Here is a 24,092-nt window from a genome sequence, read left to right as displayed (position 1 = left end):
AGAGATTTTTGATCAAATCTTTCTCCTCCTGTACTTTGTCTGTTCACAAATATGAAAGTGCCAAAAAGCAAAGACATGAAGAAGACGTGACTGTGAAGCATGGAATGCTTTTCTCTGGTAAATGGAGTTGCAAATATACAAAAAAAAAAAAGGATTTTTTTTTTAATATTGAAACTTGTTCTTACATTCCTATATCAGAATAGTAAGCAAGGCTGTGTATTTTTCTCTGTTCACAGGACAGTGTTTAGCCAGCATATCAAAATGCATATAATCATTTGCCATAACTTGATTTGGCTCTGCACTGCACCCTCCCTGTGTCCTGGTTTCAGCCCAGACAGAGTTAAAAGGACAGCACTGTTTGGTTATTGCTGAGTGATGGGGAGGGCACCTGGGGCACAACTGGGCTTCTCAACAGGTATCATCTGGTATAATCATATTACACTTGTTGTTGTTGTTTTCCCCAAACACATTTCAATATTGTTGTTTAAATCTCAAATCTCCATCTACCCTGCCAGGCAGTACCTGTGCTCCTGAGGCATGTTTTGAAGCCACTCTTACAGAGCTAAGATCTCTATTTTCTGTAGTGAATGATTCTAACTGAAGAATTTCTTCTGAAGCCCTTCTGATTGCTACCTTGACTCTTTGTTTTGCATCATATTTTAGCCTAAACAAGTATTTGCTGATTTTAACTTCTTATTTCCTGCTGAAGATGTTCCACCAGTAGGTACTTATACACTCGTTTATGATTATGGCTACTATATTTAACAGATATCAATACAAAGATGCATTTGTCTCCTTAGTCTGTAGATTCATAATGAAGAGCTTTTGTGAAGAAAAAAAAAATTCTCCAATCACTATTCATTTGGAATGAATTCTGAGGCAATTAGTTCCATCTTCTCCTGGATGGATGAGTTCTCATAAAGATAGAGAAAAAAGGAGTTTTATCTCTTGTAGAGTGGTAACAGTTCTCTTTAGGACAGAAGATAAAAAGGATTATGGAATTTCAGAAATATTTTCTTTCTTCCCTCCGGGCTGCCCTCCTTTTGCCTATGGCATCAGTGCTAAATATCTAGGCTTCATGCAGAGCTGACGTGTAATTTTCTATCATTGTAGTCACACAAAGTAACATTTGCATTTGCGGTCCTAGTTAGGAAGAGTACGGTCAGATACTTACCTGGTTATTTTAAATGCTTTTTCCATATGATGTCTCATACCAGGGAACATCTATTAAGAACCCCTTCCATGCTGTACCAGACAATGATCTATCCCACACTAAATTCACTATTTCCACTAATTGGGTATAAAGGTGAACACTCCAGAGCAGCTCACTTCAGGAGTCTTTGTGCACACAGCTCAGTTGTCACTCAAATATCTCTGGCTCATGAGCACAAGCACACTATGCAGAAATCACTGCATAGACTGAGCTGTCTGCTTCCTCACATCTTACCTTTTCATTGAGTGACGTCTCCCTGGCATGTCCAAGTTCTCTTTTGAGATATATATGCATTTTCCTCACATATAATTAATCTATACCAAAATGATGTCCAGAATGATGACGTGAAATGTTGCTTAAAGCTTTACCAGCTCGGAGTACTTTTCAGCACAGATCTGGAATAAGGTATGAACTCATGCCTGTGATGTGGAGTACAGTATTTAAAGCATCCTCTAGTACCCCAGCCACACCACGAGAATATAAACAAATACTATCAGTCAGAGAATACAACACTCTTGAGTTATGTCTACTTCATAAGCATCACCACTCCAATAGAAATTTTTCTGTCTTGGACTGCTTCTGAGTATGAAATTAACCTTTGAGATGAAAGTGAGAAAGTGAACTTGGTATGGATATAACAAAAGAATAGGGAAAGAACAAGCATCTGGAAAAAATCAAGTTCACCCCTGCTTAGATTCTTCCAAAATAAGGTTCTTAAGGGTTTTATTGGGCACCTGAGAAATGTCTCACAGTGAGGTTTTTCACCTGGTGGAAAATGCTGGAGGTGCCAGTTGCACAACAGCCATCAAATCTATCACACCTACTTATTTTCTTGTTCTGCGGGCAAGTGGTGGGTTGATATTTCTAGAGGTCTCCTCTGTTCAAAGCTTCCTCCTGTTCTCTGCTTGGCAGCCCCATTTTTTCATCAGGACCCATTTCCCCTCTACTGTACTGAGAGTAAAGTCCTCTCTGTGGTGCTAGCTAAGGACCATCTGAATGTCTGAGCGGAGCAGTTATTTGCTTTCTAACCCACTACCCTGTCTGTCAGCAAGTCTTCAGATACCAAGGAGTTTGGTAACATATACTGACTGTCTATGAATTTCTGTGTGGGTGTATAGTTGCCAGAATGTTTAAGTACTGTGCCTGAGAAATAAAAAATCCTGACTCACAGAGTTGCTCTGATCATTTCTATTAGTTTCTTTTGGGCATCAAGGTACTTTTATTTTATAATTCAGTTGAGATGCTTAAAAAGCAGATATATAGTACAATTTCCAGACAAGAATTCTTGTTTGGCAGTCTATCCCTGGTGAAGCAAAAGTGAGTTTTACAGATTTCACCAAAGACAGAGCTACACCAACAACAAGTTATCTCCAACCACCTTACTCCAGCTATCTAGAAGGTGGATATTCTTCCCTTTAACGAATAAGCTGAAGGAAACTGAACATGTATGTGGAGAGATTATCTACTGTGACATTTGTGACATCTAAGATGAATGAATAGTAGGTACTTAAATTGAAATTCAAGAAAGCATTGAGTGAGCCAGACCAATTAATTCAAAGTCTAGTGGACCAGTTAGCCTATGACCTCTTAAACACTCAAAAAGAGGTAGACACAACAGTTAAGTTAAATTCTTACAAAGGCAGTCATACTACTTCCACTGGTCCTAGAGGGAATCAGGATCTGTTAGTCTAGGAAAGAAACCTAAATTGATCATTGTCCTCTACAGTAGACAGAGTGATTTACAGAGTTCAAAAAGCTCCCTTCATCACTTTAAAGAGTATGTGGTTAAAGTTCTTCCCTCCTTTACACCCTTAGTATACACAGTTGATCCCATAAAATTTTGCAGCTATAATAGAAAAATATATATTAAATCATACAGACCATGACTATATCCCTTTCCTTCTGCTTTATCCCTTTATTCTACTTTGAGATTCTTTAAATGTATACATGTAAAAGTTCTGTGGGGATTGTTCTGCTCATCTAATTAATTTTAGCACTGCAAATAAATTAAAAAAAAAAAGGAAGTACAAATCTGTATTGTATCAGGAAATCATTTTTCTTTTCCTGTATATTTCCACAAAAGATTGTTATTTATTTATTTATTTTGTAGTTTGATGTAGAGCAAGTTCTACATACAAATTAGTACAACAAACGCAAGCAGATCCACAGGCAAGTTTTTAAGGGAAAAGTTTTCTTTATACATATTCAATGATACAGGAAAATGTTCCTGCATAGCAGCTAAGTAATATATATTTCAATAAAATATTTAAGTGTGCATTTATGTAGAGGTTCTGAACAGCACTAAGACTACATTTCTTTTGCTTGGGTGGATTTCCAAGTCTGGAGAATACAGTAATGGACATTTTGCTGAGATTTTTACAGTCCAGGACTGCAAGCTTCGTCATGCTACATCTTCTCCCAGGGATTTATAGCTTTAAAGCTACCAAAGACTTTGAGGATGCCCTCTGTGATGCCATGACATGGCCCGTTTTTTCTCTTGCCCACCCTGTTTTGTCAGGGTATCTGTCTACACCTTCCTTTGTCAGTTGTCTGCACCATCATCCCACCTCATTTGCTCAAGAGTACTCAAGAATCCGCTTCCCCTCTTTCTCCTAAGCTACCCCCGAGTACTGTTACTGATTGGTATTCTGAGAGTTAAACTATTCTGGATGTGAGAGCTCTCCATAGGGAGGATGATACAGATACGATGGAGTTTACAGGAGAGCTAGCTAAACTGAGTGCAGGATGTTGCAGCTGATAGCAGTTGAAAATCATTAATAGGCCTAAGCCATGTTTCTTCCATGATCCATTCCAGCCTCTGACATCAGATGAACTAGACAGGTTGTATGATTTAGCTTCTCTTTTCCATTTTTTTTTCTTAATCCAATTCCGTGACACAGTTTGCTTGTCTCTGCCATTTCCTTCTCCATTATTCAACAATAGTTAGAGAGATTTGTTAATTTAAATGAGTGCAGATAAGATATTTAAAGATTGACATGTAGAGTTGTTGCTCATAAAAGCATGAACAAGTCCTTGACAAAATCATGCAACCTGTTTTCTTTCAACAGTTTAAATATTTTCTAGTTTAGCCAATGACTAGACTTACCCAATATTTTATTCATGAAAACAGTGTCAAAATGAGAAATAAGGGCATTCTGCTTCCTCCCCTAATTTGAAATATCATCTTGAATTGGAAATGAAACAGTTTTGTAAAAAAATTACATGCTTCAAAAACATATATTTTTTTATGCCAAGACATTTAATTCCCTCCCCCTTTCAAACTGTGATTTTTAGACAAGTGAGTTTTTTTTCCAAATGCCCTCAACTCCCATGAAATAGTTTCAAAGCATCCTCTCCAGTTATGTCAATCAGTTTCAGGCAGTCTGTAAAGAGACATGACATTTCATAACAATGACATACCAGCCTGGGAAATGATAGGTGGGAAATCATCAGTTTTCTCAAAATAATTTCATTCATCTACACAAATTCACATTATATCTTAAATGTTATCCTTCTTCAACTTAAACTGGCTAAATGCAACAAGTATTAAAAACGGAATTAAAAATCGAAGGGCTTTTTACCTGGGAAAGGTTTCACAAGTAATGAGTGGGAAGAAAAAATGTCTGATTTCTCTGCTGCTCACGGGTATTTTGATTGAATTTAACACATCTCAAGCTGCCAAAAGCCGGTGCTACTCATATGAAGCAGCACTGCTCCTCCAATTAAAAAGTGGAAGCACAGCTGCTTCCAGGCAAGTGGAAAGGAAAGTTGGCTTGAGTGGCAGCAAAAGAAGAGGGAAAAAAAAATAAAAGCAATAATTTCTTCATATGAAGTTTTCTGGTTTTATTTTTTATCTTTTTTATTTTTATTTTTATTTTAAGCAGTTAGCTTCTGTGGTCATGAGAAGCTGTCAGGACACAGGTGAAATGAGTGCTATCATGTGTTACTAAGGGAAACATGCCGACGTGAACTCCTTCCCCGTCCCCACTTTATTGGTTTGTGAATGGCTTTACCAGCTTGCAGTGTCACTTTTCTTCCCTTGCTCTTTTCCTTCCCTGCTAGGAAAAATTATGTGTATTTGACCCCAAGAATTCACTTCTTAACAGTGAAAAGATTAACAAAAATTTACTTTTAAGATATCTCGAGTAAGGCATATATATACGATATGCATTTGTCACTCTCCAATATAAAGGAGGGAGACAAGGTTCTTAGATTATGTGTATACCCGGTGTGAGATAAAGAAAAATGGTTCAAATGTTGGTCCGACCAGTTTATTACCAATATTGACCAGGCTGATGGGGAAGGGGAAGGCGGACACTGTTACCAATAAGGGTGATGGGGAAGGGAAGGTGAGATATAGGAAAGATAGGAAAGAAGCAAGGGTTTGTACAACGCGGGGAAAGTCAGCAGCCAGGATCCTAGGGGCAGTCCAGTTTACAGCGGCTCCGATGGTCCGAGGCAGAAGAGCAGGGGTGGCAGAAGAGGGGAGAACCGCAGCAGCGACGGGCAGCCCTGAGCAGCAAGCAGCTGTCCTGGAGAAGCGGCACCGGGTCAGCACAGGAGAAGCAGCGTGGGGTCAGTCCAGGAACAGCATCAGTCAGCACCGGAGAAGCAGCGAACAGTGATCAGCTCGTGAGGGTTCAGATGGTAGAACACCTCGAAGGAGCGGCGAGGTCCAGGAGAAAGCAGCATGTCTCAGGCAGCAGGCCCAGGAGGGAGTTCAGCAGCAGGGATCAGCTCATGAGGAAGAACACCCCCAAATTTCATGGTGGTCAATCTCCATTTTTTATCCTCCATTTCTCTTGCCTATGTGGCAAATCCCATGCTAGCGTGCCAGGCAAGTGTCTCCTGAGATGGTTATCTCCCCATGGATATGAATACCACACAAAAGAGTGTTCAGTGGTCATTGAGCTGCAGCTTATCTCTTTTTCGTTGCCCCAGGACATGCCCATCTGCTTGTCCCTTAGACAAAGGATTTCACAATCCTTGCCCAGGACTAGCTTGGACAAATTCGGACATGTTCATCAGCAAACTTTGAGGCAACGGTATAAAATATTAGTCTCTTACAGCATTCTTCCATGTTGTCTGATCAAATAGGAATATTTAAACAGGGTAGAATCCAGTCTACCTGGAGCACTGGTGTCTCCTCATCCTTATCATTATCTGATGTGCAGTCTAGATCTACCTTTAGCTGATCTGTCAAAGCTGAGCTACTATTTGTGCACACCAACAGTTGTGGAAAGCAGTAAAAATGTCTTCATTTGCGCGTTAGTACGCAGACATGCCCAACATCCCAAACCAACACATGCAGATGTCGTTTAATGTTCTTACATTAACTATCCAACCAATGAAATAATACAGAAAGAAACCAACTATCACAACTCTCTTCCATTCTTCATCAGACTGCTGGATTTATATGCTAAAAATAAATACACAAATAAATTAGTAATGCAACTTTTAAATGGAGTCTGCAAACAGTCAAAACAATTTAAAAATAAAAGGATGCAGACACCATATTTAAGCACATTCTGGGTGTATAACAAAAACAATTTGAGGGTATATTAGGAGTTGGAATTCTCAAATGGTTCTGAACTTTCCCAAATATCCATAAATTTTTACTGGGACAAACTCTTGAAGAAAGCACATCCTCTGAAAGTATTTGGAATTGAGATTTCATTTAAACTGTGCAATTGAGGACCTGAGACATCCTCAGCTTAGTGTGAGTTACCAAACCAGTGCCAGCTAAAACAACTTATGTTCATGCTTTCATTTTTCACCAAATTTAAGGTAGACTGAGACACAATTCCTCTGCTAGAGAAGAGGTTTGAAATAATCCCTATAACTTTATGATTTTTGTGGTCTATGTGTGTATATGCACATAGCTATGCTCCGTTTTCACTGATTTATAGGTACATGTGCTACGGTAATGACTCTGTTCTCCAAGCCTGATTTTTAAGCATTGAAATGAGGAGAGGGATCAAAGAACAGGATTTATACCGAATAGCTTCTGGTGGTGAAAGAAGCATAGATTATTGCCATGCCTGTATTAGCTATAGTTTGGAAATACTTCTCCAAAAGAGTGCTCGCGTGCTGGAATGGGCTGTCCAGGGAGGTGGTGGAGTTACCGATCCTGAAGGTGTTCAAGGAATGCTTAGATGGTGTACTGAGGGACATGGTTTAGTGGGAATTATTGGTGACAGGTGGACAGTTGGACTAGATGATCCTGAAGGTCTTTTCCAACCTTGGTAATTCCATGATTCTATGATTCAAAGTCTAAAAAAGCTGGCAAAATATAACCTTCCTCTTAAAGAGCTGTCAGGCAGACTGAACGTTCAAACCTGCCCAAAGAGCACAGCAAGTTATATCATGTTTTTTAAAACATGATGCTAGTGTGAAAGAGGCAGGAATTTCCTAGGACAATTTGACATTTGTAACAGTAGGTAGATTCAAGCAGGATTTTCAAAAATGCCCAGATCCCACTGAAATCAATACCCAACCAACCTCAAATGTACTTCACAGTGGCAAGCAACCTTTCTGATGAGTGAATGTTACAGAAACAAGCTCTAAGCCAAATCTCTTGTCTGTTACATAATATGACATGGACTATTTCAGAAAGTTCACTGCTATATCATTCTTTAAGATGTGATCAGAATATTTTTCTGTGAACTCAGAAAAACTAATCTAACATCTTAGTGCAAGGAACATGAATACAGGAAATCCTACTGCTGACATGAAAAAATTAACATTATTAATGTTAATATCCAGACTCCAAACAATAGCTCTCTTATCTGGGGAGTAGAATGGCAACTCTATATGACTGCTTTGCCGTAAGAAAAATCAACAGCAAAAGATTTTTGAAAGGCTTTATAAGGTAGAAAGAATTAAATTTTTGTTATGTTTGTTCTCATTTGTTAATTAGATACATATTATCGTTTAATAGCTTCACTTAAAAAAAGAGAAAAAACAAAACAGCAACTCTAAACAACAAAAACACAAAGATAACATAAAACAAAACTACTTTAATTCTATTCCTGACTTGAAAAACATATCAAAAAGCAAGAACGGGGTAAAGTGAACAGATTTATTGTCAAGTAACATAGTCTCCATTAAAAATATTATATGTGATTTGAGTTAGTTGTAAATTTAAATGTCATTCTGAAAAAGAATGTGATAAAAAATGAATCAAAAACTTTGGAAAACAGTGTTTCTTTTGGTAGTTTGAAATAAATATTTGATATAATTATTTGAAATAAATAGTTAATATTACCAAAAAAAAAAAAGTGTAAACAAAAAAGTAAACTAATTCCAAGTAAAAAAAAACCAAACAATAAGCAGAAAATATTTACTCTGGTAAAATAGTAACAATTCCCAATCCCAACAATTCCCAATTTCTCTAAACTCACAGTAAATCAGAAGGTATGGTGCCAGCATTATTTTATGAATAATAGGTTTTACTGATATAATTATTTTTAATTGCTGAAATGGATAAGGTTTTCCTTGGCTTGGTCTATATAAAAGATCTGCCCTCCTGTTTTAAATTCCAATACCAAATTAAATACCAAATTAAAATTAAATATTAGAAAGAACCTAACAATAAAATAAAATAAAATAAAATAAAAACAGCAAACAAAGAAACAGAAAAAACATCCATGTCATTTCTTATCCTTAATGTTTTCCAAACACTTGGATGTTATGAAAAACATTCACAGATTAGAAGGCTTCACTTCTATGTATCCTTTTGAAATGCTGCCTTGATGATATTTATCTGAAGGAAGCCAGTACAAATAAATTTTTCAAAGTTACCTTTGTGAGGTGATGCCCAAACTTCTGAATAGCAGCTCAGTTTATGGGCAGTCATTTTCAGTTAATGGATTATTACCAACTCACTTTAGTAGGTATATAATGTATTTCTTGGGCTGTCAACAGGGTTTGCTATCCTGACAGACATCTAAATGCAAACCTGGCTGAAGACCCACTCTCTTTAGGAAATAAAAAGATTTGCTGGTGAAGCTCTGTTAGCTATCCCTCTGGTGCAGACGTGATGCATATTGACTAGTGCATGCTTTGTGCATCTCTCGGATGAAAAGAAACTATTTTGGCAAAAGGATTTGATGTTTCAACTAGGTATGTCATGGAATCTGTGTAAGTGTGTCATAAAAATAAATTACACTGTCAGCTCACACTGCAGTATTAACAAAAGTTGTGAAGAGCAGATCTGATGTAAGCAGAGCAAAGGATCATTCAGAGCGGGTCAGAGGAAACAGATAACTTCAGGTGAAACAAAGCAGACAACAAGAGCTGTGAGCCTGTGCAACACAGACCTCCGAGGTTTCTCTCTGAGGCCAAGAGTGCTGAGGCTTACAGGCTTCGAGCAACTTCTTCAGTGTTGGGATTGCGATCTGACCTTACTAGCCAACCTGCAGGCAGGCTCAGACCCTCACTGTTCATCACTACAGGCAAGGTGTTGCCAGATTTAAATAGGTACCCTCAAAGGGAAAGGAGGCTGGTACATCAAAGCACTATCTCTAGTTTATTTAATGTGGACAGACCAAATAGCAAGTCTTTTTCATGTTTTAAACCAGAATTGTAAGCAATTATATCTGTATCATTGTAACTGATACTTCCAAGCCTGCATACTTACCAGGATCTCTTTCATCTTGTTTACTTTATATTGCATTATCACCCCTAGGAGTTCACACTGCTTTAACAGTTTTCAAATTATAGACATATTTGGTCTCTAGGGTGGAAGAAATGTACAGAAAATTAATACTTAATCCCATCTAGATATGGACATCTCAGGGCAGTGCTGCCTTTATCTGCTGCTTTAGTCATATCGTGAATTGCAGGCTCTTTTTAATGCTTAAGAAAATATAAGTATCAAAGCAACACAAGAGTAAAGCAGCAGAAATACAACATATATCCAAAGTCCTGCTAAGTCAGATCTGAGAATGATACACTAAAATCAGAAATAAAGAGAGCAGAACTAAAGATCTTCTCTGCAAGAACATGCAGAAAGCTGATGTTATGTAACATCCAGTCAAGCTAGTTCTGCAAACCAAACCTGAAAATATCTCTTCATTTAATGGGCCAGATGAAATATTGTTAAAGTTTCCTAAACAATTTTTTAGGGACAGCTGTGGAAACAGTGCTCCAAAGCTGTTCCCCACTTGCAATGTGGAAATCAGCCCTTCCCTCCAGCTTTTGTGGTTACGTTTCCCCACACAGGGACAGGAGGATGACTTCCTTCTCTGCAGAAGGGTTTCGAGCTGCATTTAGCAAACCAAGTTTGGAACATGGTTCTGCACTGTGAACAGCCCCAGGGCTCTCAGAGAGGATGAGTATCTCAGACCACAGAGAGGAACACTTCTAGGTTCCTGCACGGCTTTCAAAAGCATTTCACACATGGCCAAACTGCCTAGCACTGAAACAGCTCTCTCTGGAGTAACTTCTTCCCATCGTAGAACAGAAAATATCCAGAGAAAGAAAAGATAGGGGAGTGGATAAAGTGTCCTCTCTGAATACTGACAGCTCACCAAGTGACAGCCCCCACTCAACTGTTATCCAGCACCTCAGAGCCTTTGCCAAAGGACTTTCAGCCAAGAATTTTGTTCAGTGAGAACATTTAATTCGTTCAGTGGAGAAAGGAGAGACAACAGACATCAAAATCAGTGCTCTGAGGAAGCACTTGTGGTATCTAGAATGACATCATGAGCCTGGTCCCATCCCTAGGAACACAATAGAGATTTCACCATTGGTGCCTGTGGACTGTAGATACCTTTGTTTTTATACAGATGAATGTGAAAACAGTTCTACTTAGGTTCAATTTATTTGTCTGTGCCCGGCTGTAGGGCAAAACTGCTTAGTACTCTTCCCTTCAACTTAGCCAGTTCAAAACTCGCGTTGCTAATGATTTTCTTTCTCTTTTTGTCTCCAGACTCAGTGTGGACTTTGGTTTCTGGATATGAATCCAGAAGGCTGAAGGTCTTTTGGGAGAAGGCAGTGCAAACAAAACCCCAAGACTGCTATAATTGATGGTGTGCAGTATCCACTGCCCCAAGACCTCCCAGGAGCAGCGGGTTGCTATTACCTTTCTTTCTGCCACACTCTGCTCAGTCCCAGCTGTGGAGCAGAACAGAGATTTGCACTTGTTCAAAACCAGCAAACAAGCATTTTGCATGCTTATTTCACAGCTGATTCCCACACTCTAAGAAAGTGCAGTGTAAGCTGGAAGGAAACACAGGGCCTATCCACTGCTTTGGATGTACAGACTACTCTGTGTATTTGACAGCCCTGATCAGCAGATTCCCTGTGACACAAACACAGCACTTTTTGCAGCTCATCAGATAAGATGCTGGGTTTGAGCCTCTTTTAAAGTTGGTTTGAAAACAACGAGTGGCATTATTTTCCTTAGGATCTTAGTGGATACTATTCACTAACTATTCACTTACTGCATACTATTCAAAATGAGAAGACTGTGCTGCCACGGCCAGCAGATTCACAGATGTTTTTCAGTACCACTTATATGGTTGTAGTGCCTCAAAATAGCAATAAAGATACCTCCCTCTTTTTTTTTTTACCTCACTCTTTTTCTATTTATGTTGTACAAACAATGGAAACTCTCTTTTAATTGTCTCATTAAGTTAAATCCAGCTCTGTGGGTGTGTGCTGCAGGCCCCATTAGCTATGTTAAATACTTCAGCTATGCATAACACAGGCCCCTCTCTGCCAGTGTCATCTCTCCTGCCAAAGACTGTCAAGGCTGAGCAGGATTATAGCAGGAAAAATGGAATCTCACCAGTGTACGAGCCGAAGGATCCATATCTAAACTAGAAATTAGGAAAGAAAGAAGTGCATCAGTCTTTAAAAGAGCATTTTATTATCATTAAAAGGAAAGAAGGGCAACTGATGTGCTGTATAGAAATGACGGTGCAAGATATGCAACAACTAAAACGTATTCTCAGTAATATCTCTCGTAAATGATGCATTACCTATAGGCTGATTGCTGGGGACAACCATTTATCTAAGGAGTCAGTAAGCATACAACACATAATACAAGCCAACACCTCTGCAGCACAGATACCTTGATTTCTCTAGACCAGTGAAACTAATGTTGCCACGCACCTTAATAGGAGAAAATTCATCTCTCAGCCATATAACTTCTAATGTGATTGTACATGTGGTCACACCAACTTTTACTGCTCATAAGGCAGCGGGCAGGGAGTGGGAGAAGAGAAAAATTTCAACAACAAATAGAAGGATTAGGATTTTACTGCTCCAAGGCTTGAATAACTCTGTGATGTTGTTCAGTATCATTGTCAGGTAAACACTGAAAGTTCAGAAGTTTGCTTTCCTTTGGCCAAATCCTCAAGCACCTAAGGCAAAAGAAGAGACAATGGTGATATTCATCAAAAATGTAGTGGCATGCAGTGGGGTTTTCAGGAGCTTAATGATATAGCTCAATGAAAGACCTGAAGAGCACCAGAGCCAAATCAAAGAAAGATGAGGGACCAGTTTGCCAAGAGGGGTGCAAGCAAAAGGGGCACAACCTCCCACTGGGCAAACGTTTAATTACCCCAGCTTCACTCAGAAAAAAGGGAATTAAGGTAAAGGACAGAGCAAGCAATTCAGCAGCAAGGTTTTAAAGATGCTAGTAGCAATGTTCTGACTGTGTTGCGATGATCTCTTATTTTCCACCATGACTCTTGCACTTAAATGCAGACAGAGCTGTGAGTGCAGCAGCCTCAGAAGGAGCTGGAAGGAGGAAGGGAAGGACAAAGGAAGGAGCCGGAGGAGTTGCTCTTGCAACACTGATTCTGGACAATTTCTCATATCCTTTGATAGAGGAAATAGCCTCTCTGGGGAAATAGGGAGCTTTTGATATTTGATGAAAGAACTTATGAATATTTTGATATTTCACCCTACCAGTGACTCCTATGGGCAGGAAATATCTTATGGGAAGCAGAATAAAGCAACTTTTAAAGCAATCATCATCATATTTCAAGCAGTACTAGCTAACAAGATTCTCAAATTACTAAAAACTTTCTTCTGGCTAATATAGGGCCTATTATTGAAGTATTATATTATTTGTCAAGAATGCTTTATAACACTGTCCATGCCTACCTACATGAACTAGAAAAGTATGGTCAGCAGTTTGCTAGCAGAATTCTTATTTAGAATCTATTCTGCGGCATACAAGCTGAACAAAGATTAAAAAACCTTTACAATTGTCCCTTGTGAGTCATCTCCATTCTCCATCTACCTCTCTTTTTTGGTCACAGAATCACAGAATTGTAGGGTTTGGAAGGGACCTCTGTTGGAAGGGTCATCTGTTGTTCTGCAACATAGTCTGTGAAACAGTACAATAATGGAATAGTACCAGTGTGGGTGGAAAAGCCAATATCGTGGATTTGGATATTTATCCTTCCTTCCAGCCATCTCCATCTTATTCAAGGGGTAAATTATGCATTTTCTGCTATGATCTACTCTGTGACCATGGCTGCTTTACAATAATTGAATTCTTCTGAGCATCATCAATACCTCACATGGCCTTGACTGGACCATACAGAGGTTTGTAGAGGCATCAATTACATGTCCCCATCACAAGAGCTGGCTGGGGGTTGGGAGACACATTTTGGCTGGAGCATGAAGGCCAAATCAGGACCTTGCATAGTAAGGAAAGAATTTCATGAAACAGCTCCCTGTGGTGGGCGCTTGATATTTAGATGTGGGGAGGTCAAATTTAGGCATAAATGAGTGAAACTGTGGCTGAACAGGGCTGAAGTATGCAAAACCTATTCTAGAGGAAGCTGAGATGGTTTGTTCTCCAGTGCTAACCTGGTCTGCAAAACATTCCAGGAAAAATTAAAATGTGCAATATTTTCTTTAACGGAAGTCTTTTTTTTTTTTCTGTAGCAAGTCACAAACACAAATTTTTAGCAATACTCTTCTCACTAAATGCTGCAACACCACCAAACATCAGTGGGGCTCAAAAAGCTCCCATGTGAGAGGACAAATATCTTCCTGGAGACATTCCAGACCCGCCTGGACGCCTACCTGTGCAACCTGGGCTAGGGAGCTGCTTTGGCAGGGGGTTGGAATCGATGATCTCTAGAGGTCCCTTCCAACCCCTACAGTTCTGTGACTCTGCAATTCACCAATCTCCGGCTTTCTGATTGCAATAGTCACATGAAAGAGTGACCTCAAATTCAACAGCTACAGTGATGAGTGCTATTGAATTCTGCAATTATTTCTGCTTTTTAGCCTTGAAACAACTGATAGTTTCATGCAAAGTTTTTCTGTAGGCTCCCATGCATAGGCTAAGAGCTACTCCTGAAGAGTTTAAGGCCCCATCCCCATGGGCCACCAAGGGCTGTCTGCAGCTCTGTCAGATATTTTGGTTTGAAAGACAAATTCATTTGTTTCAGTTTTACTCCTTTTTCCAATGAAGGTTTCTTTTTTTCCGCATCTGTCAGATAGACCATGAGAGAAAGATTTCTGAGAGCAGTAAAATCAGGACTACAATGTTTTCAGAAACACCAATCATGGGAATGAATTTTCAGTTAGTAATCTGTTAGTACAATTGCACTGATATTGAAAATGTCCAACTTTGTCTTCTTCATACACCTGTGAATAAAATATAATATTTTCAAGTAGCATGGAGAGAAACTTTAGCAGTAAATTAATCCAAACATTTTAAATGATACAGTTTGTTTACTCAAGTAGACTACTTCTTTCCTTGGGTCCAACTTTTGGCAGAACTAAAACTTTCAAAAACTTTCACCTGTATAAAAAAGCCGAATTGTCTTAAAGCTTGAAAATTATTATTTTTACATGTCTCCCCAAGTGCCTGGTTTGAGCAGAGGTTTGGATTTTGCCTCAGAACTGTTGTAAAAAGTTAATTCAAGTGAACTGCTATATTCATGAACAAAGAAACTTTTTACACTCAGTGACGTGGGTCATTAATTGGACATCTCATTCATCATAGACCCTTAACAGAGAAAACAAAGAACAAGAACTAAACCAGGACTCTGTCTTTGTTAAAGTGAAAAAAAAAAAGAAGAAAAAGGAAAAAAAGTTTAAGGAATCTGCATTTAATCAAAACATGCAAAACAATCTCCAGATACTGTCTGGCAACAAATTTAGGATTTGCAGAGCTGAAGTGTTCATTTGCTTGGCTATAAATATTATGTTGATGAAAGACAGTCCTAACTCTGTCTTCTACCACTTCACTTCTGATAGGGAAGTTAAGATTTTATGTGTTTGCTTAGAAACCCATTAGATCTAACCTTTCCAGGGGAATTACAGAGGGGAATGATAAATGGCTGCGTATCAGTTTAGGGGAGGGAGAGGTTTCATCTGGGGTACGGCACGGGTAAGTACTCAGTCTAGGCGTATTTGATGTTATCATTCATTATGTAGCATATAAATGAAAATCAAAGTATATATGAAGGTGGGAGGAACTACTAATACAAGTGAGGAAAAAATACATAAAATGACATCAAGTGGTTAGGAAGAAGAGAATAAAAACAAGATTAAAGCTGAAATATGCAAGATATGATACATGTGAGAACACGCTATGATAGATATTTAGTAGGAAGAAGAAAGCAATAATGAGGTGTGGCTGAACGGAATATTAGATATACACTTGCAATAGGAAAATACAAAAACAAAAAGAACAAAATTATGTGGTATACATTCACAGCTTTACCTCATGAATGGTGGAATTAGGAACCACTTCCATACAAATTGGCAGCAAAAAGGTTTTTAGAGAAAGGACTGATCTGTGAAGTGTGTGAGCAGTTTGCCTATGTGTGAGCAAGTGAAAGGTGGCCTATTAGTAAGATCAGCATCATCTTGGCAGAAATATTGCATGCTACCCATACAAGCCGTGCCCTTAATTCCTTCACAAGCACATTTGTAAAGACTGTGCAGAGGGAACTGAGAATTTGGGCTTCAAGTTTTGCACTGCCTTTGCTCTCTCCTTCACTGCAGAGGTAAGCCCTCAGGAAAAAATGGAGAGAAAAGTACCAAACAGCTCACTAACAATGAAGTCACAAATACAATCCCTTTGTTCTGTGAACACTGTGTGAACACTACCAGCTTCAATGTGGGCAGCCATATTGGGCTAAAACAATATCCTTAGATGTGAATACAACTAAAGGGCAGATACTTGGAAGAGGAATCTGAATATTTTGCTTAATGCATGTCTTGGGAAAATATGGAACAATGTAATGCCACTTGATTTTATCATATTACATAAATCATAGTGCTTTCCGAAAGAAATATTGCACCGCTGAAGAAAATATCTTGTTGAAAATTCCAGAAAACACAGAGAAACACTCCAAAATCCTCTTTCAACTGGTAATGCCAAACCTATAATAATTACTATTGGAATATTTGAACAGAATCAGTGCACTTAAAAAGCAAAATATTTAGAATACACACAACTTTTTCTCCCTTTGATTAGTGGCTCCTATTAAAAATAGAACAAACAAACGAAAAACCACAAACACAACACCTAGGTGAAGGAAGAAACGTTTTTCTTTACTCATACTTTCACACTTTGTCTAAAATTTTCCACACATAAACTCCTGGTAATGTTTTATGCTGTGTTACATATTTAATAACTACTCAGAGTCAACCAGGGAGAATAAGCCCAATTTATCAGGAACTGGGCTCAGCTCTGAAAGATTATCAGAGAAGACTATAAAAATAGTGTTGTTTGTAAGACGCCACTAGGAATGGTGTGGTTCACCCAGTAAAGCAGCCAAGGAAATTTTATTAAGGTCAGATGGCATTAGAAGACAGAATCATGAAGAAACATATTAAAAGGCTTTCATAGAATATTCCCGTTGTGAAAACACCTTCAGGACTTCAGCACACACATACATGTGTTTCTTGTTTTTATTTCCACAACTTCATGTACAGTCACTCAGTTTACCAGTCAAAAAGTTCTCCTTCCTGCCACTGCTGTCCAAAGCTTTTACTACTTTTGGGTCTTCAAAGTATAGGTTCCATAAGGCATGAACATGAATTAGACTTTTATCAACCTCACAGAACATTAGAAGATTTTAACCAGAGCAAATGACAAAGTATGTATATATATATATATATTGTAATTAAGTAAAAATATTTTCTTTCTATAATTCATTACTTACCAGGGCTTTAAAACAGGAATGGATTTGAATTGCTGTCTTGTGTAAGGCAGATACGAACCCATCAATCTGGTGTAGCCTCCAAGGAGCAGAGGTAGCAAAACTAAGGACCCAAATCTTAATGCGTAAACAAGAGCAGGGAATTGGGAAGAAGTGTAAAGCATTGCATCACGACACTCCTGCTCCCATGTTCCTTGCTCCAGCAAACAACTATTGATCCTGCAGCCAGAGGTAGCCCAGCAGGTGGTAGACATTCCGACTCTTAATTTCTTGGGTCATCTCTCCCCATTTTTTGTTACATTGATAAACACACTCATAAAAGTAAGTTTGAAGCCACGCATGTAAAGGAAAATATGGTGAAAACCATTTTGAGTTCTGTAAGGTGTTTCCTTATCTAAAAGTTGTACTTCTGACCTTGCCCAGTTAATTGCAGTAATTGCCCCAGTTTTTATATGCACTCATATTTCTCATTGTTAATTTAATAAATGAAGTAATTTCCTTAGTTCGCCTTAGATATGCTAAATAGTTCTAGTTGCCTGAGAAACACTGCAGTGCATAAGCTATTGGGTTAATTTTGAACAGATCCTCCAAATCTTTCTGCATTTGCCAGTATGCTTTTTATTTTGTTACAGTCAACAATACCGGAACAACGTATTCAGCATTAATCACAGAACAGCCATCAATATGGTAACAGTCTCTCCCATCATATATCCCAAAGTAGTTTTACATCATGCTGGTAGTTAATGTAGGTCTGGCTGCTTATACTAATGCGCTCTCCATATTTCCTCATCCACCGTCACAGGTTTCCAGGAGAAAGATGCATTTTAAGATTAGTTTCTTTGTTCTTCAATGAATAAGCTGAAATTCAGTTGTTTAAAAGTCAGCAGATTTTTACCAAGCATATCACCTTTGTTCCATCGTTATTTTTTGTGTATTCCTTCTTTTTAATATTTTGCTAATATTGCCAGCAATTATTTTATATTCTTTTTCAAATGCCACCAAGGATAGTATATGTAGACAGAGAATAGATCCCAGAGGGACCCACTAGAAGCCTCCTTTTGGACAATGATTTCAATTTACAATTGCATTTTACATTCTGCTGGGAACTGCATTTAATCAATTTAATACTGGCTGCATGTATTTCATATACCATATTAAAGCTAATATTATGGGAGACTGGATTCTTTATAGGTGTTTATTATTTCATCAAACTTTCCACATCAATCTAATTTGTGAATTTGTCAAAAAATTTTGACAGATCTATTTGCACTGAAACCTTGCTGAGTGACATGAATTATTCCATTATGTTTTCTTTCCTTTTGGCTTGATTTAAACAGTGCAGACCATATATAAGTCTTCCAGGTCATGCTATTTACTTTAGCTTTTGTTCAAAAAAATGAAGTTTGAATTTTTTAATCTTTTTTGTAGATACTGTGGAGAATTTAATATGTGTGTACATACATTATTTAAGTAGAGCATATATATTATTTAAGTAGATTTAGAACATAGCATACATTCTACATCCATGTTCTTTAAATATACATATAAATACATATATAATATCAGATGATTGAGACTAACAGCACTTGCTAGATGACCTTTTTATGATTTGTTCATGTTACTTTGGACAGGACTCAGAATTCCACTGCAGTGCACAAAAGAAGATTCAAAATGTCTTTACTAAATAATACTGTTTGTCTGTGCTGGACACATTCAGAACAAAAATAAATTGTTTGAAACTTTTTCTTTGGAAACAAAGGATATATAGGAGGTGTCGCTTATGATTAATAGATATTAGGAAAAATTTATCCATGGGAAGAGTGGTCAGGCATTGGAACAGGTTATCCAGAGAAGTGGTGGAGCCACCATCCTGGACATATTTAGGAAATGTGTGGATGTGGTACTCAGTGTCATGGTTTGATAATGTGACTCGGTAGGTTGGACTGATGACTGGACTTAATGATCTTAAAGGTCTTTTCCAATGTAAAGGATTGTATGATTCTCTAATGAGAATCTGTGTTTCATGACCAAAGCAGGAGTCATCTTGTAGTCTTTCTGGTTCTCTGCACTCTTGTGATGGTTTTTGAGTCCTTCAAGGGTATCATAACTTTGAATTGTAACTATCTGATGATTTCATAGGAAATGGTCATGTGCATAGGGTGATCTATTCTAATGCTGTTCTAAGTACTTATCTCACTGAATAACAGAAAATATATTCCTTCATGTGTTCAAATTTTCAAGTCTCTGAACAGAACAGATGAGCAGAAAAACATTTCAGCAACGCTATTTCAAATGAAAAGGGAGAAAAAAAAAGATATTCAAAGGAAATATTTTAACTCATAAAATAGAAATTAGCATTGTTTCGCTTCCTCCTGAGGAGCTCTAAAAACAAAGCTTATATGAAGTTTGCTGTTGATATTGGTGTTACACTACACAGTATTATAATCTAAGAAAACCTTCACTTCACTGAGTTAGTCATTGTGTTTTCTTACTAAGTTTTAAAATACAACCTAGAGAAAAAAAAAAAAAGCCAAGATCCTTGGAAAAAGTATAGATAGGAACATATGGGAGTTTTTTCCATTGCCTTCAATAGATTTCAGAAGCCAAAATTACTTGATTACCCTTCATGTTAATACTTTACTTCTTTTTGCTCCATTATTTCCAAACGCACCTTCATAGACTGAGTCAAAGAATCCTAGGTAGAAGTGTTGTTAGTGGAATCACAGGACTGATCTTTTATGCAGGATCTGAAGGAAGTCTTTGCATTACAATTTAGACTTTGTTTTCAGCACATAAACTCAGCTAAACTTGAATACAGACTTATTTTGTCAGTGCTTTCAGCTTGATCTTAAGGTAGATTTTAGCCAGCCAAGTCCTCTGCCACCAACAGTCTTCAAGGAAAAGAAAGACGACTGCAAGCCACTTCATCTTGCTTCTGCTTATGATGCCGATTTTTCAGAGGTCCTCTCCAAGCAGAGGGAAACTGCCTAATTTAATGGTAAAGCTATGTCAATCCCTCTGCAGGAACATTTAACAAGGGATAAAAATAAGATTATCCTAATTAGAATATTAACAAGTAATAATGAAACAATCTCTTATGTGGATCAACTGCTGCTATTGTTTATAACCACTCCACATGTTTGCATTGCACATCTGTGTGTTGGTTTGATTTTTTTTTTAATAATACCTGGGATTTCTATAGTATTTCTCACATTCAAAGTTAATTTTTTATATTAAAGGAACTGATGATGCTATCTGTTAAACAGATAGCTATAGTTGTCTCAAAGAGAAAGGCAGTTGCCTGCATTCTCTCTGAAGGAGTAATTGTCATAAAGGGAAACTTCCTGTCCTCTGGAACAAAACCACTGTGAATAACTAGGTATTGCACAGGTTTTTGATGATTTGGGGGATGGAATTTGTTTTCCAGAAAAAAAAAGTTTAATTAACAGGATGATACAATTTCCAACAATCATTTAAATTAAGCCACTGAGCCAAAAACAATTATTCCAGAATTCTAACTGTGACTGCTAACACACTTCCTCTAGTAATGTTTATATTTTGTATACAGCAAGAACTTGTGATTATGATCTTGATTTTGGTGCCTGATAAATGCATCTATAAGCAAATGAGGAGACAGTTTTCTTGATTAGGTGCTCTTCAAAATTGTACCAATTGTAATTGCTTCAAAACAAACCAAAACTCTGATGTACAGTAGAACATTTGGCAAATTATGCTGTTACTCTGTCTTTGAACATTTCTATTCAGTACCTTTCCATCTTTAAACTGACAGAGCCTTTGATGCACTTTATGTTGGGATTAAGTTCAGTGTCTGGAACACAGCTTTTTGCTGACTCGGGGGTTGGGGCTGTTCTTTGTGTATGTGCCGTTGCACCTAAAGTGTTTTATTCTACCACATCTCCTATTTCTTTTTCCACTCGTGTCTCGAATTCCTTCCCATTTCATGACTTCAGGACACATGACATTCTCACAAAGGAGCTTCTGAGCTGTAGTAAAACCAAGTCTTCTGAGTCAACAGATTCCATGTCTGGTTCCTGGATAAATTATTTGGTAAAGACTGTAGAGGTAGGCAATTTTGGAAAAGTTTTAATATCAAATAAAAGAATCGCAACACAGAATTCATATATATTCTCATGTTTTATGAACTCATAAACATAAGTTCTCAGAACTTTGAGACAGAAATGTTTCTCAAGGATTTCATCAGGTTCTTAATCAAGAACTACCGGGGCTCAGCAGGAAACTCATCCATATCTCTTTCAGCATTGCAACAGTACTCAAAAATCAGAGTTTAAGAAAAGGTTTATATCAAAGCCCGAAGCCAGCTGTAATATACTGAGGATATTTCAGGGTAAAGCAAGATGTTGCACTACTGTATGTAACATCTTATTTAATGTGGAAAGAAAACAAACTGAGTATTAATCATTAATTTGGTGTCAGCATAAAAAATCTCAGAATTTTTCCAAGATTGTTTCAGAAATTTGCATTTTTCCTTTCAGTCTACCACATTTCTGCCAATAAGCTGAGATGAAATAACAGAAGTTTTTAAAGGCGAATTACTTTCAGTGGTTGTTGGGTGTCCAAACTGTCTGGAAACCTTAGGTAATATTCTTTGTATTAGTACAATATGATCCTGGTATTTTGGAGAAAACACTATTCAAATGTTTATCCTTGGAGTGAGCATTCAAAGAGCAGGCTAGATTTTGCAATATCATAAACAGACAAAAAATAAAAGACACCAATCCAACAAAACATATGCCTTGCTTTCTTTTGAAAGCGTCTATGATATGCTATAGATTGAAATAAAGAATGGCAAAGATATTGTATCCTAGAAAGCTTTTTCCCATGCAGAAGTCAAATGGTGCATATAGTGACAGTGGGCATTAAAAAAAGATGAATGCAATCAAAATCTGCAGTCATTTCCTATTATTTTTCCTATTATTATATCTACAGCAAAGAGAGAAAAGGGAGAGGGAAAAAATGCCAGATCATTTCCCAGTTTGGAAAATGATCAGTCATTTCTAATTTTGCTCCATAATTTTTTTCCCTCCTATCAGCAGAAGAAATTGCATGACATTGCAATTGTATAGAAGAAGTGGAGGATGTACAAACCTACCAATTCTACCCAACCAGAAACATGCCCTAGATCCCATGAAAAATGCATAGAAGAGGGAAAGCATAGCTCTGACATACATATGTTAAGTCATTAGAAGCCACACTAAAAAGCTAAGGTCCCCTTAAAACTCACAGACACTGGAATGATGGGGCTTTCTCTGCATATTCATTTTCAGAGACACACCAGTGTTTTCTGCATCAGCCAACTGAAGTGTATTAGGTTACAGAGCTGTTACAGCTCAGCACCTACATTAATTCCAAGGCCTTGTATTTTGGACTATTTGTAAAAGAATATCCATCAGCAGCTGAAGAATATGGGTTATCAAGACTTCATGTTAAAATTATTGAACTTCCAGTGTCCAAACAAGTCATGTTCATTTTTGGAAGGAAGAAACAAGCATACAACCTAGTTCAAGGAGATACAGAAGCGTCAAATATTTGGGGACCAGATAAAACATGTTAGTGTTTTGTCTTGTTTTCTGATCATTTTCTGTTCACAAATGATTGCCCATTTACTAAAGGCTCTATAAGCACTGAAGAGATCAGTAGCAGTAGCAGCTCTGCTATAACTTTCTCTGGGCAATTGCCCTTCAGCCTGAGGGCTCAAAAGAACACAGGTGTCTCAGCTTCTGTTCACAGCCCCTTTGGGCCGGTCCCACAACCATTCCAGGAGATATCCCTCTGTGTTACACTGCAACCATCCAAAGTCAAAACACTTCTCTCTTTGCTACTGGCATAATTTCATTTTTTTTGCCATAGCTAGTATCCATTTCTGAATGCAGTCATATTGCTGGGTCTCCAGCTTCTCTCAGGTCACATTGTTATTTAACACTGTTTACAAAGTGGAGATGGACAGAGCTGAGAAACCACTGCCACCTATAGAATTACTTTTCTAATTCTTCAGTTTAGCCACAAGTCAACTGAAAACAAGATCATGTTCATATATGTTTTGCTCAAAAAAATTGCATGTATCAGTCCTTTGGCAACCTGAATATTTCTGAAATAAGACCACATCATTCACAGCTTTCATGCAGGTATTTCTGCTTCAGCTACTCAACCACCTCTAATTGGGTGGGAAAGGTCCTTCTAATGGAGCTGGAGAGAGCAAAATGACAGTGCATGAAACTAAAGTGCAGATTAAAGGGCAGATTAGCTTTTTCTTTTTAACTCTGCTGATGCCTTCATAGCTGTGAGGAAATTATTTAATTTCTGTTCATCCATTTCAATTTCCAGTGTTTTTTGTTGTTGTCGTTGTTGTTGTTGTTTGTTTTATTTTGTTTTGGATAGGTTCTCAGGAAGACAAGTGTAGAATCTTCAGTGATTACAGTTTTAACAAAAAATGATCATTGGTCGGAATTTTACCCCATAACATACACAGTAATTTGGGGATGGGTATCTTGGGCATTTAAATCACATCAATAAATACTAAAACATGTGGGATTTTAAGAACAGATTGGATAAAAATTGGATGAAATTAGTAGGACTAGCTTATCAGGAATAGTTAATAGAATTTGTATTGCAAGATCTTTTTCTCTAACTTCTTATTTTCTCTATCTGTTAAGCATTTTGTAATGAAGTATATTGTAAACAGATCA

This window comes from Cyrtonyx montezumae, unplaced genomic scaffold (assembly GCF_038088225.1).
Source record: "Cyrtonyx montezumae isolate F1298 unplaced genomic scaffold, pur_monq_1.0 scaffold_8, whole genome shotgun sequence".
In the NCBI taxonomy this organism is placed as follows: domain Eukaryota; kingdom Metazoa; phylum Chordata; class Aves; order Galliformes; family Odontophoridae; genus Cyrtonyx; species Cyrtonyx montezumae.
This window is presented reverse-complemented; position numbering follows the sequence as displayed.